The sequence below is a fragment of the Heterocephalus glaber genome, unplaced genomic scaffold, assembly GCF_053883595.1.
Source record: "Heterocephalus glaber isolate CG9 unplaced genomic scaffold, H.glaber_assembly_v1.0 deba00001610, whole genome shotgun sequence".
In the NCBI taxonomy this organism is placed as follows: domain Eukaryota; kingdom Metazoa; phylum Chordata; class Mammalia; order Rodentia; family Bathyergidae; genus Heterocephalus; species Heterocephalus glaber.
Genome location: NW_028258381.1, coordinates 20,374,256 through 20,386,616, shown reverse-complemented (window position 1 = coordinate 20,386,616; position 12,361 = coordinate 20,374,256). Strand labels below are relative to the sequence as shown.

The 12,361-nt window shown below is 38.0% G+C and overlaps 1 pseudogene; it reads left to right on the top strand.

The window, feature by feature from the left end:
* Positions 1-10,946: 10,946 nt before the first annotated feature.
* LOC101718512 (cytochrome c oxidase subunit 6C pseudogene) lies at positions 10,947-11,293 on the top strand (annotated as a pseudogene).
* The last annotated feature ends 1,068 nt before the right edge of the window (positions 11,294-12,361 follow it).

Here is a 12,361-nt window from a genome sequence, read left to right as displayed (position 1 = left end):
AGTGTTTCCTTCTCAGAGTCATTTTGACTTTGGGGAAGAGCCAGAAGTCACATGGTGCCAGATCCACTGAAAAAGGTTGATGAGGACAAGCTTTAACGTTATTTGACATAAACTGCCATAAACATTTGGAATGGATTCAGGCCGGTAGAAAGTCACAGAAAGACACTTATGAAAGAAGATTTCCAGAACTGCTTCAGAAAGTGACAAGGATGAGATAAGTGTGTTTAAAGTAAAAGGGAGGTTTTTTTTTCTTAAAGGGAATTATTGGCAATGTGTCTTTTACTGTAATAATAAAAAAAATTTATTTAAACATTCACCATGTTTTTGGATTAAACCTTGTATTTGTCTTTTATTTTTCTTGGTGCTGGGGGTGGAACCCAGATCCTGGTATATGCTAAAGATATGTGCATGTGTTCTACCACTAAATTGTACCCTGCCTCTGTTTTATTCTTGAACCACCATTCCTTTGCTTAATTATAGCTTTTAGATATGTTGATAGACAGAAACAGAATTTTTTATTACACCCCATTTTAAAAACAGAACTTTACTTTTCCACATTCATTTTGGAATGAACTTGTTAGGTTTTGAAACATCATCTTGTTGAAAATTTCATTAAAATTGCATTGAATTTATGGTAATCAATGGTCTACACTCAAGTTTCCTGAACTCTCAAAAAGAAACCAGCACAGAAATTTTTAAAAGATGACTTTTTTCTAGTTAAAGATAATAAAAATCATCAAATTGTTAAACTTCTTGGGGAGCAATTCTTCAATCAGGAGGGAGGGAGGAGAGCAGTTCTCTACTCCAAAGTCTATTTCAAAAGTCGGGGACTGACAGACTGAGTATTCTCTAGGGATCCAGGTCTGACCTGGAGGGCTACTGTCTCCTGTCAACCTCGAATTCACAGGTGTATCCTGCCAGAAGATATTCTTAGATCTACAAACTGGTATCTTTTTTTTTTTCACTGAGAGCCCTTCTACTGCAAGGCCTGGAGGGCATAAATCAGAGCACTATGGACGAGATAGGAGAGAGGGTTCTTGAAAAGAAATGTTACTTTTGAAAGGTACATGCAATAGCAAGTAAAACCAACTAACCTTTAGAGAGAAAAGTCACTGAAAACGAAAGGCGTGTACAGGGGGTATCAGTGGGGCCTGGATGAGGAGAGCGAGCTGCTATATCTAAGTCTAGCTCCCTGCTGTAGTTATTTGGGAAAAGTTAAAGGTGCAAAGGCTATAAAGCCAGCTGACCTTTTTGTCTTTTCTCTGGGAGAGGCTATCTGGGTAGGCTGGTGACAATGGGAGGTTAACCATTAAATTCCCTGTCTGTAAACTCGCTTCTGGTTTCACATCTCAATCTTGGAGTTTTTTTCCCCAAACTTTTAAAATGTAGTAATATCTATTCAGTCACAGAATTTTGAATCATGTAAATCGTGGTTGAAAATTTTGTGATCAAATAAACACGTGCCCTTTTAGAAAAATGAAAGTGATTGAAATAAGGTCTCAATGAACCTAGAAAAGGCTTTATACTTTTTTTTCAATTTTACTAAGCTAGAATAATAAATATTGGTCTGTAAGTGAAAATAGTATAAATAGCATGTTTTGGCAATATTTAGTAGTAATGAGATGCTACTTTATTAATTTCTACTGCTCTCTACATGCCTTTTAAGATGCTGTCTCTGTATCAGTTCCCCAAACTCACTTACTGAATCTACACATGGAAATAAATCTTTGGAATAGAGCAGTACAGGGGACACGAAACAGTTATTAGGTAAATTTATTTGCATCGTTAATTGCACTTTCTTTTTGATAACTGTCTGTAGAAGTCTGAAAAAACAGGACCCAGGTCTTTGTGGGTGAGATGAACCATTAGTAAATGACAAGGGTGACAGAAATATTAGTCTCTTGTCCTGGGCCCTGTGCCACTGAGCATTCACATACGTGGTCTGCTGTGACCACCCAATAAGAAGCATTAAGGCCTTTTCCAGTTTCAGAAAATAAGACTTTGAGACATTAAATACCTCTCTTATTCTCATGACAGGTGTAAGTTAAATTTTACTAATGCATGTCTTTGTGCAGCACCCGTGTTAAGCACATACTATACATCATGTGACACCTGCCAGTGAGCTAAACAGATTGGCCCTGTCTTTCTCAAGCTTCCATCCTGGGGGTGTCATTGCAGGGCAGGGTCCGGAGAGGGACAATGGACAATAGACTAACTGAATATTCAAGAAAAGTGAATTGACCAGACATGCAACTTCAAGCAATTTACTTAACCATTTTGGCCATTTGCTTTCTCATCTGTATAATGAAGTAAAATATTCATCTCCATGTTTATCGTGAGGATTAGAGATCCAGGCTGAGTACACTTTATCCAAAATTCTTAGCACCAGAAATGTTTCGGGTTTCTGATTTTCATAGATTTTTAAATATTTGCCTATAGAGAGTGAGAGATCCTGAGAATGGGATTCAAGTCCAACCACGAAAATCCTCTGTTTCATCTATACCTGATATGCATTGCCTGAAGATACTTTTATACAACACCTTAAATAATTTTGTGCATGAAACCAGGTTTTATGGTGTCAACATTTTCACTGGTGTCTTCATGTTAGTGCTCAAAAGCTTTGGATTTTGGAGTATTTTTGATTCTTGGATGAGGAATGCTATATTAGTCTGGTTTTGGTGTCACAGTTACTGTAGTGAACTATGTGAGACTGGGTAATTTATTTAATTTTTTATTTTGAGATCCGGTATCTATAATTCTCTGTTTTGGTTTATATCTGGATATCCACCCCAAAGCCTCATGCACTCACTCATAGGTGGGGCTTTGGGGAAGCGACTGGATCATGAGTGTGGGATACTGGATTAGTCCATTGCTGGGTGTATAGCTGGGTCTGATGTTGGAAAGTTAAGCCTGCTGGGAAAAGGTGAATCACTATGGGTGTGGCCTGGAAGGATATATATGTATCCTTCCTCCTCTGTAGATCCCTCTCCATTTCCTGCCTGCCATGCCATGAACTGTTTCTCCTCTCCATGCCCCTCTGCCATGGCACACTGCCTTGGAACCAACTGACTATGGACTGAAACCTCTACAAACTGTGAGCCAAAATAACCATCTCCTCCATTAACTTGTGGGTATTGGGTATTTTGTCCTTGCAATGAGAAAGTGACTAAGACAGTCTCTAAATTGCTCAGGCTGGACTCAAACTTATGATCCTCCTGCCTCATCTTTCCAGAGTGCTGGGATTATAGGTATCCATCACCATGGCTAGCTAGACTTAATAACTTCATAAAGAAAATAAGTTTATTTTAGCTCACAGTACTAGAGGTTCAAGGATCCTCTGCTGATAGTCTTCTTGCTGGCAGAGTCCTGAGGTTGAGAGACAGGGATATGCATGTGTGTGTTCTATGGTCTCTCTTCTTCTTCTTATAAAGCCACCAGTAATCAATCATGGGGGCTCTACCATGATGATCTAGTTGAATCCTAATCACCTCCAATGGCCCCATCTGTAAACACCACAGTCAGATTATGGTGGATTTCTACTCATAGTTAGATTTCTACCCTCTGTTTTTGTGGTGCTAGGGATAGAACCCAGGACCCCATGCATACTGGGTAAGAACTCAACCACAGATCTATCAGCCCATTTTCCACCCTTTTAATGCTTCACAATGGGAACTAAATGTCATCACATGAACTCTTACAGGGCACACTCAAAGCACATCTAAACCATAGCAGATGCTCAACCTCAAACAATAGGAATAGTGTGGGTTGTAAGCTGTCGTAACCCTTCCTAGGTGGTGGGTCCAACTAACACAGCTCAGTGACACAGCCTTTATCCCTGCTGCTCTGACAGCTAACTCACTCACTGTATTTCTTCCATTCTTTCATTTAGGGTTGGTAACCCAGGTACTCACATGGGATTTGTCTGTCCAGTTTTTAAACCATCACTCTTCCTACTTTCTTGGCTCTTCCTACCCATGAATAATGTTAAGAGCCAGTTTCATAGACTTGTTTAATAATTTTCACATATTTTGACCTTACTTTTAGATATCTACAAAAGTTTAGTATGCTGTAAATTTTAAAAATTTAATATTTCTTATTTTGGATCTTTATGGATTGAGTGTGATTTGCATTGTTTCCCTTTCTTTCGGCTCAGGACAGATCCAGGCTTGGAAAGTGGCTGTGGGCAAGGGAGGTGGGAGCTGTTCATTCACTGCTTCTTCCTTGCTACTTCTGCTGTTCTGTCTCTACATTGTTAGTGAGTATGGTTCCTCCTGGGCTGGAGAAGGGAGGTGTGTTAGTTTCCTGTGGCTGCTGTAACAAATCACAAATTTAGTAGCTTAAAAAACAGAAATGTATATACTCTCATAGTTCTGGAGGCCAGGAGTTTGAAATCAGTATTACTGGGCTGAAATGAAAGCATTGACAGAGTTTATGTTCCTGCTGATGCTCTGGGAAGAGTTTATTCCTTGCTTCTTCTAGCATCTGTGGCTCCCCTCAATCGTTACTTCTTTGGTTGTACCACCTCTGCCTCTCCTATGTGCCATAGGCTCCCTGATTCTTTCTTCCAAGGATACTTATGATTGCATCTTGGTGCACCTGGAGAACCCAGGAAAATCTCATCATCTCAAGATCCTTAATTTAATCACATCTGCAAAGACTTTTCCCAAATAAGTTGGCACATACAGGTTCTAGGGATTAGGATGCAGGTACCTTTGTCAAGTAGGGGGCATTTCTCAAATGAACATAAGTACATAATTGGAGAAAGAGGAAGTGTAGTCCCAGCTGTTCCATCATGGGCTTCTCCGTAGAGCAGGTACCCACACTCTGGTTCTTACTCAGAGGGCTTGGGATTGGAGTGAGTGCTTATGATCCAGCACTGGAATCTCATCTGATGCAGGCCATGTTCTTGGGGTCATTTTGTGAATCTTCTGGCTTCTGCTCTCATGATACAGTAATGCAGCTTTCTCTCAGATGTGGCCCCACTTCCTGGACCAGGCAGGTCTCCAGGGATACTCTGTGAACGGAGCCCAGGATAGGTATGTCTTAAGAATCCTCAGAGTGATTCTGATATGTGTCCATGGTTGACACACACTAGATTCAACAATTTAGAGGTGATGATCTAGCAATGAGTTCTTCAGAGAGCAATGGAGTAAGAGTCTGAGTCTGGTTATTTTGAATGGGTCAATGGGAGTGAAGTGGAGGTGGGAACATGCAGGGCTCTTTCAGGTGATGACCTAAGAGGTACAGGTGACATCTCCCAGAGTGGGTGTTACCTGCCTTTGGAGCAGTTGGCTTCTGCCTCCCCTGAGCATACATCTCCACTGCTGTACTCAACATTTTTTTCCATTAAGTTTATTCATACATTTTAGGTATAAAATACAGTTACATTCATAATTGGGATCTTGTACCTTTACACGAGTATCTTGGTTCTTATTTTTTCCCATTCCCCTGTCCTCCTTTCCCTATTTGCAAAGACTTTGCTTCCATTGTTTTCCTTTTCTCATATTTTTTCCCTTCTTTCCTTTCCCCTACCCCTCCCACTTCCCCTACTCCTTTAGACCTTTTCTTCCTATTACACAATATCAATTATACATATTTAAAATTACAATATCAAGATTCAGAAGACATTACCACAGATTTTACAGAATTTAAAAGGATATAGAAAGCATATTACAAAAATCTTTTTTGAAATAAGTTTGACAACTTCTAAGAAGTACCTTGGAAGACAAATTAATGAAACTGACTCTGGAGGAAATATAAAATTTGAACAGCACCTATTAAGAAAAGTATATTCCTAGCTTGAAAACCTACCTATATGACAACAACAGGCCCATATACATTTTAACTGATAAATTATATCAAACTTTTAAAGCAGAAAAAAGAAGGAACAGTTCTCCTCTCATTTTAGGAAATCAACATTGTGCTAATTCTAAAACTGGACAAAGATAATAGAAGAAAAAAGTATGAACATAGATAAAAATTTGTTTAACAAAACAAACTGTTAGAAGTCAGACCTGGCAGTATGTAGAAAATGGTTTTATTATAGGGATAGCAGTGTTGGTTCAGCATTGGAAGATCCACCCCATAAGTCATCATTTTAACAGAGGAAAGGAAAAAGCCATATGATCCTGTCACTGGTTGCAGAAAAAGTATTGGACTAAATTCAACAGATGTTCATGGTAAAAGCTATCAGGAGACTAGAAGTAGAACAGAACCTTCTCAACAGATAAGCTATGTACTACATACTTCCAGCAAAAATGCCTTATATGAATGGAGAAGACACAATGCTTTCTCCCTAAGGTGGGGAACAAGGGCAGATATGCCTACTCTTCATCTGTCCATTAAACTTTGAAACATAGGCCCAAACCAAAATAGTCTGGCAATAAAATGACACAATTGGGATAGGATTGGCAAGGTAGAAGTAAAGTCTTTATATGTAGACGAAATGATCATCTACAGAGAAAATGCTGAGAAATCTCTAGGAGCCCCTAGAACTTATATTTGCAGGATTAGAAAACACAAGGTATATATAAAAATTCAGGTCTATGTATACTTGCTACAAATGAAGAATTGGATACTGAAATTTAAAAGTTATGTAGGAGTACAAAGGACCTAGAAAAGTTAAAAACACAAACAAAAACAGTGTTGGAAGATGTTTAGTACCTAATTTTAAGACTTCCTCTAAGGCTACAGTAATCAAGGCAGTGTTGGTGTAAGGAAAGATGTATAGATCATTGGAATAAAGCAGAGAATCTAGAAATAGAACCACACACATGTGTGGTTCACTGTTTTGAAAGATTATTTAATATTAACATTTTATAGAACATAAACTCAATGCAAGAGCAGAGGAATAGATAGTGTTTTCAGCAAATGGACAAAAAATGATAAATGAGAGTCCATCAAAATTTAGAACTTTTAAAAAATATTATTTTATTGGTGCATTTTAGGTATACACTATAATGACATTCATCATTGGAAATTTGCACCTTTACATAATCTCTCTTGGTTCTTATTTTTCCCCCTTCCCTTGCCATCCCTTCAACCCCTCCATCTCTCCCTATTTTCAAAGACTTTATTTCCATTTTTTCATATTAATTCCATTCCCTTCTTTCCCTTCCCTTAGCCATTCCACTTCCTATTACCCTTTGCCCCTTTTCTTCCTATTTCATATTATCTATTATACCTTTAGTCCTTACTTACACTTGCAGTTTCTCACACTAGAGAAACTATTCGGTATTTACACATGTGTGTCCTGTTTATTTCACTTAAGAGTATGGCTTCAATGTGCATCCATTTAGGCTATAAATGAAGAATTGGATATTGAAATTTAAAAGTTATGTAGGAGTACAAAGGACTTAAAAAAGTAAAAAAAAAAAAGAATTGTGTTGGAAGACATTTAGTACCTAATTTGAAGACTTCTTCTAAAGCTACAGTAATTGAGGCAGTGTTGGTGTAAGGAAAGACATATAGATCACTGGAATCAAGCAGAGAATCTAGAAATAGAACCACACATATATGGTCCACTGAGTTTTGAAAGATTATTTAACATTAACATTTTATAGAACATAAACTCAATTCAAGAACAGAGGAAAAGATAGTGTTTTCAGCAAATGCCACTAGAACACCTGGTATCTGCATATAAAAAATTAACCTCAATCCTTTATTTCCATACATAAAAATAACTTGAATGGATCTATGAACCTAAATATGAGAGACTAAAACTATAAAACTTTAAGAAGAAATTATAAGGAAAAATGTTTATGAATTTAGGGTAGGCAAGAACTTCCTAGTATACAAAAAGACATGATGTATAAAAGAAAAAATTGATATATGAGATTCCATCAAAATTTAGAACTTTAAATGACATCATTAAAATGAAAAGTAGTCCTTAAACAGCCATATTTACAATGCATATAACCTGTGACCAGAATATATAAAGAACTCTTACAGCTCATTAATAGACAACCCAATTAAAAAGTAGACACAAAAGATGATAAATAGCCAGTATAGCACAAGAAAATGTGTGCAACACTAGAATCTGAAAAATACTAATCAGTACAATAACAAGATTGAATTATACACTCATAGGGAGATGAAATTAAAAGTTTTAAAAGAACAAATGTCAGCTTAGGTGTGAACCAGTTAGAACTTTCTAATATTGCTAATGTGAATGTAAAATGATAAAACCATTTTGGAAAACAATATAGAAATTTCTTGTATTACTGTTAAGAACCAACAGTTCTATTCTTAAGTTTTTACTTACGAGGAATAGAAACACATGTTCACAATAGATTTGTACATACAAGTTGACTATCCTTTATCTGAAATTCTTGGGACTAGATTTTCATTTGAAATCCACTTGATCTGCCAAGAGGATAGCTACTCCTGCTTTTTTTCTGGTTCCTGTTGCATGGAGTATTGTTTTCCACCGTTTAACTTTCAGACTATGAGTTTTTTAAAAATTAAGTGTATTTCTTGTATGCAGGATATTGTTGGATCTTGTTTTTTGACCCATTCTGCCAGTCTGTTTCTTTTGACTGGGGAATTGAGATCATTAACATTGATGATTATAATTTATACATATTGACTTATCATTGTCATGACTTTTTCTGTTTGTTGGATTCTACCCCCTTGCATTTAATTTCTTGTTGGGCCTGATGGATCCATTCTGCTGCACTTTCTGGGGTTGTGATCCTCGTTTTCTTTTCCTAGGATATTGTCTAAAATTTTTTGGAGTACTGGTTTGGTATTCATGAAGTTCCTAAAGTGCTCTTTGTCATGAAAGAATCTTATTTCTTCATCAATTTTTAAAAATAACTTTATTATCAAACACACACACATACAAAAATTAAAACCATTCACAAAAGAACAATACAAGGGAAAAAAACTACAATAATATTCAAATACAGTAGAACTCAACCAAAACAAAACTGAAAAGCACTTAAACATTTTTCCATATAACTTAAAAAAGCATCTCAAGCACCAACAAGACACCAGAGGATGTGATTTGTTTCAGAAAGATCCCCAAAACCAACACTGAACAAATAGTGGTCTGGAAAAAAGCTCCAGTTAGCTTGCAGACTCCACATAAGCCAAGCTTCTCCCAATTTAAATTTTGATGCAGTCATATGACATGCGATGGAAACAGAATCCAAGAAATATGTTTTTAGGCAATTTCATCCATGTGTATCTTTAATCCAATTTCATCCATATGTATCCATCAATTTTGAAAGTTAATTTTGCAAGGTTCATCAATCTGGGTTGGAGGCTGTTTTCCTTTAGGGCTTGAAATACATCACTCCAAGCTCTTCTTGCCTTGAGGGTTTGCATTGAGAAGTCCGCTGTGATTCTGATGGGCTTTCCTTTGTATGTGATTTGTTTCTTTTCTCTAACAGCTTATAGAATTTTGTTCTTCTGTTGTGTTTCTGGAATCTTAACTATTATATGCCTATGTGTAGATTTTTTTTTGATCATGGCTACTTGGAGTCCTACATGCCTCACTTATCTGTATGTCAAGATCTTTTCCCCTGCTTGGGAAGTTGTCTGCCATTACTTCTGTGAACAGTTTTTTAATGTCATCTGCACTCTCTCCTCTTTCTTCATTGACTCCAATCAGTCTTCTGTTATTCTTCTTTGCATCATCTAGAAGCTGCTGGATTGATTTCTCATGGTCCCAGACAATTTTGAAGCAATTTTTATTTTCCTGGTCACTAATAGTAATCTTATCTTCTATATCTGAAACTCTGTCCTCACATTGGCTCATTCTGCTGCGAAGACTTTCAATGGAGTTTTTAATCTCCTGGAAATCTATTTGTATCTGTTTTATGGATTCCATTTGTTTCCTATGCTGGGATTCCATCATGTTCCTCAGCTCCTCTATTTTTTTTCATCTGTGTCCTCTCTAGATTTATTAATCATGTCTTGGACTATGGGCACAATCTCTGCTGTTATCTGAGAAATTATTTCTGATTTCATTTTTTCCAGGTCCTCTTTTGTTGCCATTTCTGGGAGTCCCAGTGGTTGAGTATCAGAGTGTTCCATCTCATTTCCCTTTGGGGTTGTTTTAGGTTATCTGGAAGTCTGGTTTTGAGAGCTGTTTACATGTCTTCTCATTTCAATTCTTGTGAGGGGGTTGCTCCTGGCGCCCACGTGGCTCACCTTCTCTGTGCTTGTGGGGGTGGTACAGTGGCCTAGAAGCCTCCGCTTGTTGTGTGCTGGGAGTGGCTCACCTTCTCTGTGCTGGCCAGGGTGGTATGGTAGCCTGGAAGCCTCCTCTTGTTGTGTCCTGGGAGCGGCTCACCTTCTCTGTGCTGGCCAGGGTGGTACCATGGCCTGGAAGCCTCCTCTTGTTGTGCTGTACTCAACATTTTATTTGAGTTAGCTTTGCTATCTCTAGATGTATTTGTCTTTCTGTTCATTTATCTAACTATACTATTGATTTTGTTTCTCTGAAAGACCCTGACTAATAACTGGTGAGCCTATATGTTGAGACAAAAAAGGGTTTGCCCAGATCTCTAAAATCATCTTGTAAGGATTTATTTGCTCTTTGTTATCCTTGATTAAGAAAGTACAGGTTACATTTCCATCTTCTCTATTCTAACCTAACAAAATTCATTGCTTTCCTAGGACATGTGTCCTCTTGGCATAGAGTGAGCAGGGAAGTGGGGGTGGAGAATAAAGTGGAAGGGAAAGATAAAGACAAAGCTAAGCAAAGGTCCCTATTTTCAAAGCACTAAGAAAAAGGGTTAGGTTTTCATTACCTATATGGCAGGTTGTATTTTCCAAAAATAGCAGCAAAAATAGTCCCTTTCCCATATGTTCTTCTTCAATGTGATTTTGCCATTTTTTTTTCAACAAGTGGAGTCTATTTCTTCATCCTTTAAATCTGTGTAGCCTTTTTTCTCCATCAGCAGTGAAGGATACTGGTGTTGAGGACAGTAACTACCATGAGTTCCAATGCTTTGATGAAACCGTAGATGTGAGGTTTTCTGGCCAGGTGTCTGTGGATCCATATTGTTGCAGCATTCATTGTCTCCCTGGGAGTTGCAGCTCTCTATAAGTTTGGTGTGGCTGAACCAAGAAAGAAGGCGTATGCAGATTTCTATCGAAATTATGATTCCATGAAAGATTTTGAAGAAATGAGGAAGGCTGATATCTTTCAGAGTGCAAGGTGATACAGGAATAAAAAGGTTTCTTTGAATAGAGTTCCATAGACACTTGTCACTGATAAGTGTTCCTGAACTGTGCAACATCAAAATATCGACTAAAGAATAGTTCTCATGACAAATAAACTCCAGTGTGGACATTAAAAAAAAAAATCTGTGTAGCCTTGACTCATACAACGGGCTGATGTGATATTCTGGGACTTCCAAGCCTAGGTCGAAAGAAGCCTTACAGATTCTGCCTAGGTCTCTTGGAAAGATGCCTCCTTTGGGATTCCAGTGGTAATGCTGTCAGAAGCCCAAGTGATAGGCAGAGACCATGACTAGGGACATTTGCCAATGGTCCCAGTTTAACTCCCGACCACTTGTCATCTATGTGAGTGAGCCATCTTGGATAGCCATCCCACCTTAGCCTTCAGATATTTCCAGCCTCAGCAGCAGAAACCAAATGAAAATCCCCAGCTGAGCCAAGTTAACCCATAGAACCATGAGAGATATTAATCAATTGTTGCCTTTATAATTGAAGTGGTTTTTAAGGCATTGATAGAGAACAGAAAAACTTATAAATAAAGCAGAACATGAAAAGTATATAATGCTTTTTAATTTTATGTAGACCTTAATTACAATATAGAATGAATTCCCAGGATGAAAATGCTGGGAGTCAGTACCCTCTGCCACATTTAATGGAGCAGAACTTGACCAAGGGAGGTGAATGGTTCAGTTCAAAGAGGCAGAAAAGGCTCTGGACCACTCGCTCATCTTTATCTGTACAGAGGGACATGAGCCTACACCTCATACCCTTCTCCCAAACAGTTATTTCTCACTATATTTCCTATCTGTCCATTACTTTCTAATCCCTTTCTGCCTCTGGCTTAGTTCAACCTTTCTGTCATTTCTTCATGAACTAGTGCTGGAGTGTTCTAATTCCCATTTGCATTTTTTTGCAAGATAGTTTTCAATTTACCATTTCAGGTTAGCCAGCGATGGTTCCAAAATATCAATGTGGTCACTCTCCCACCCTGATATTTGTCAGTCTCCCAAAATAAGAAGGTGTTCAAATCTCCTCAGAGCAGAGAGAGCGCTCTGCGATCCGGCATCTTCCTCCCCTCCAGCCTCTCCCTTACTCCAGCCATGGCTGGCCTCCCAGTGTCTTTACCCCTGTTTCCCTTCCCAGAACTCTTTATACCCTTCATCTCCTT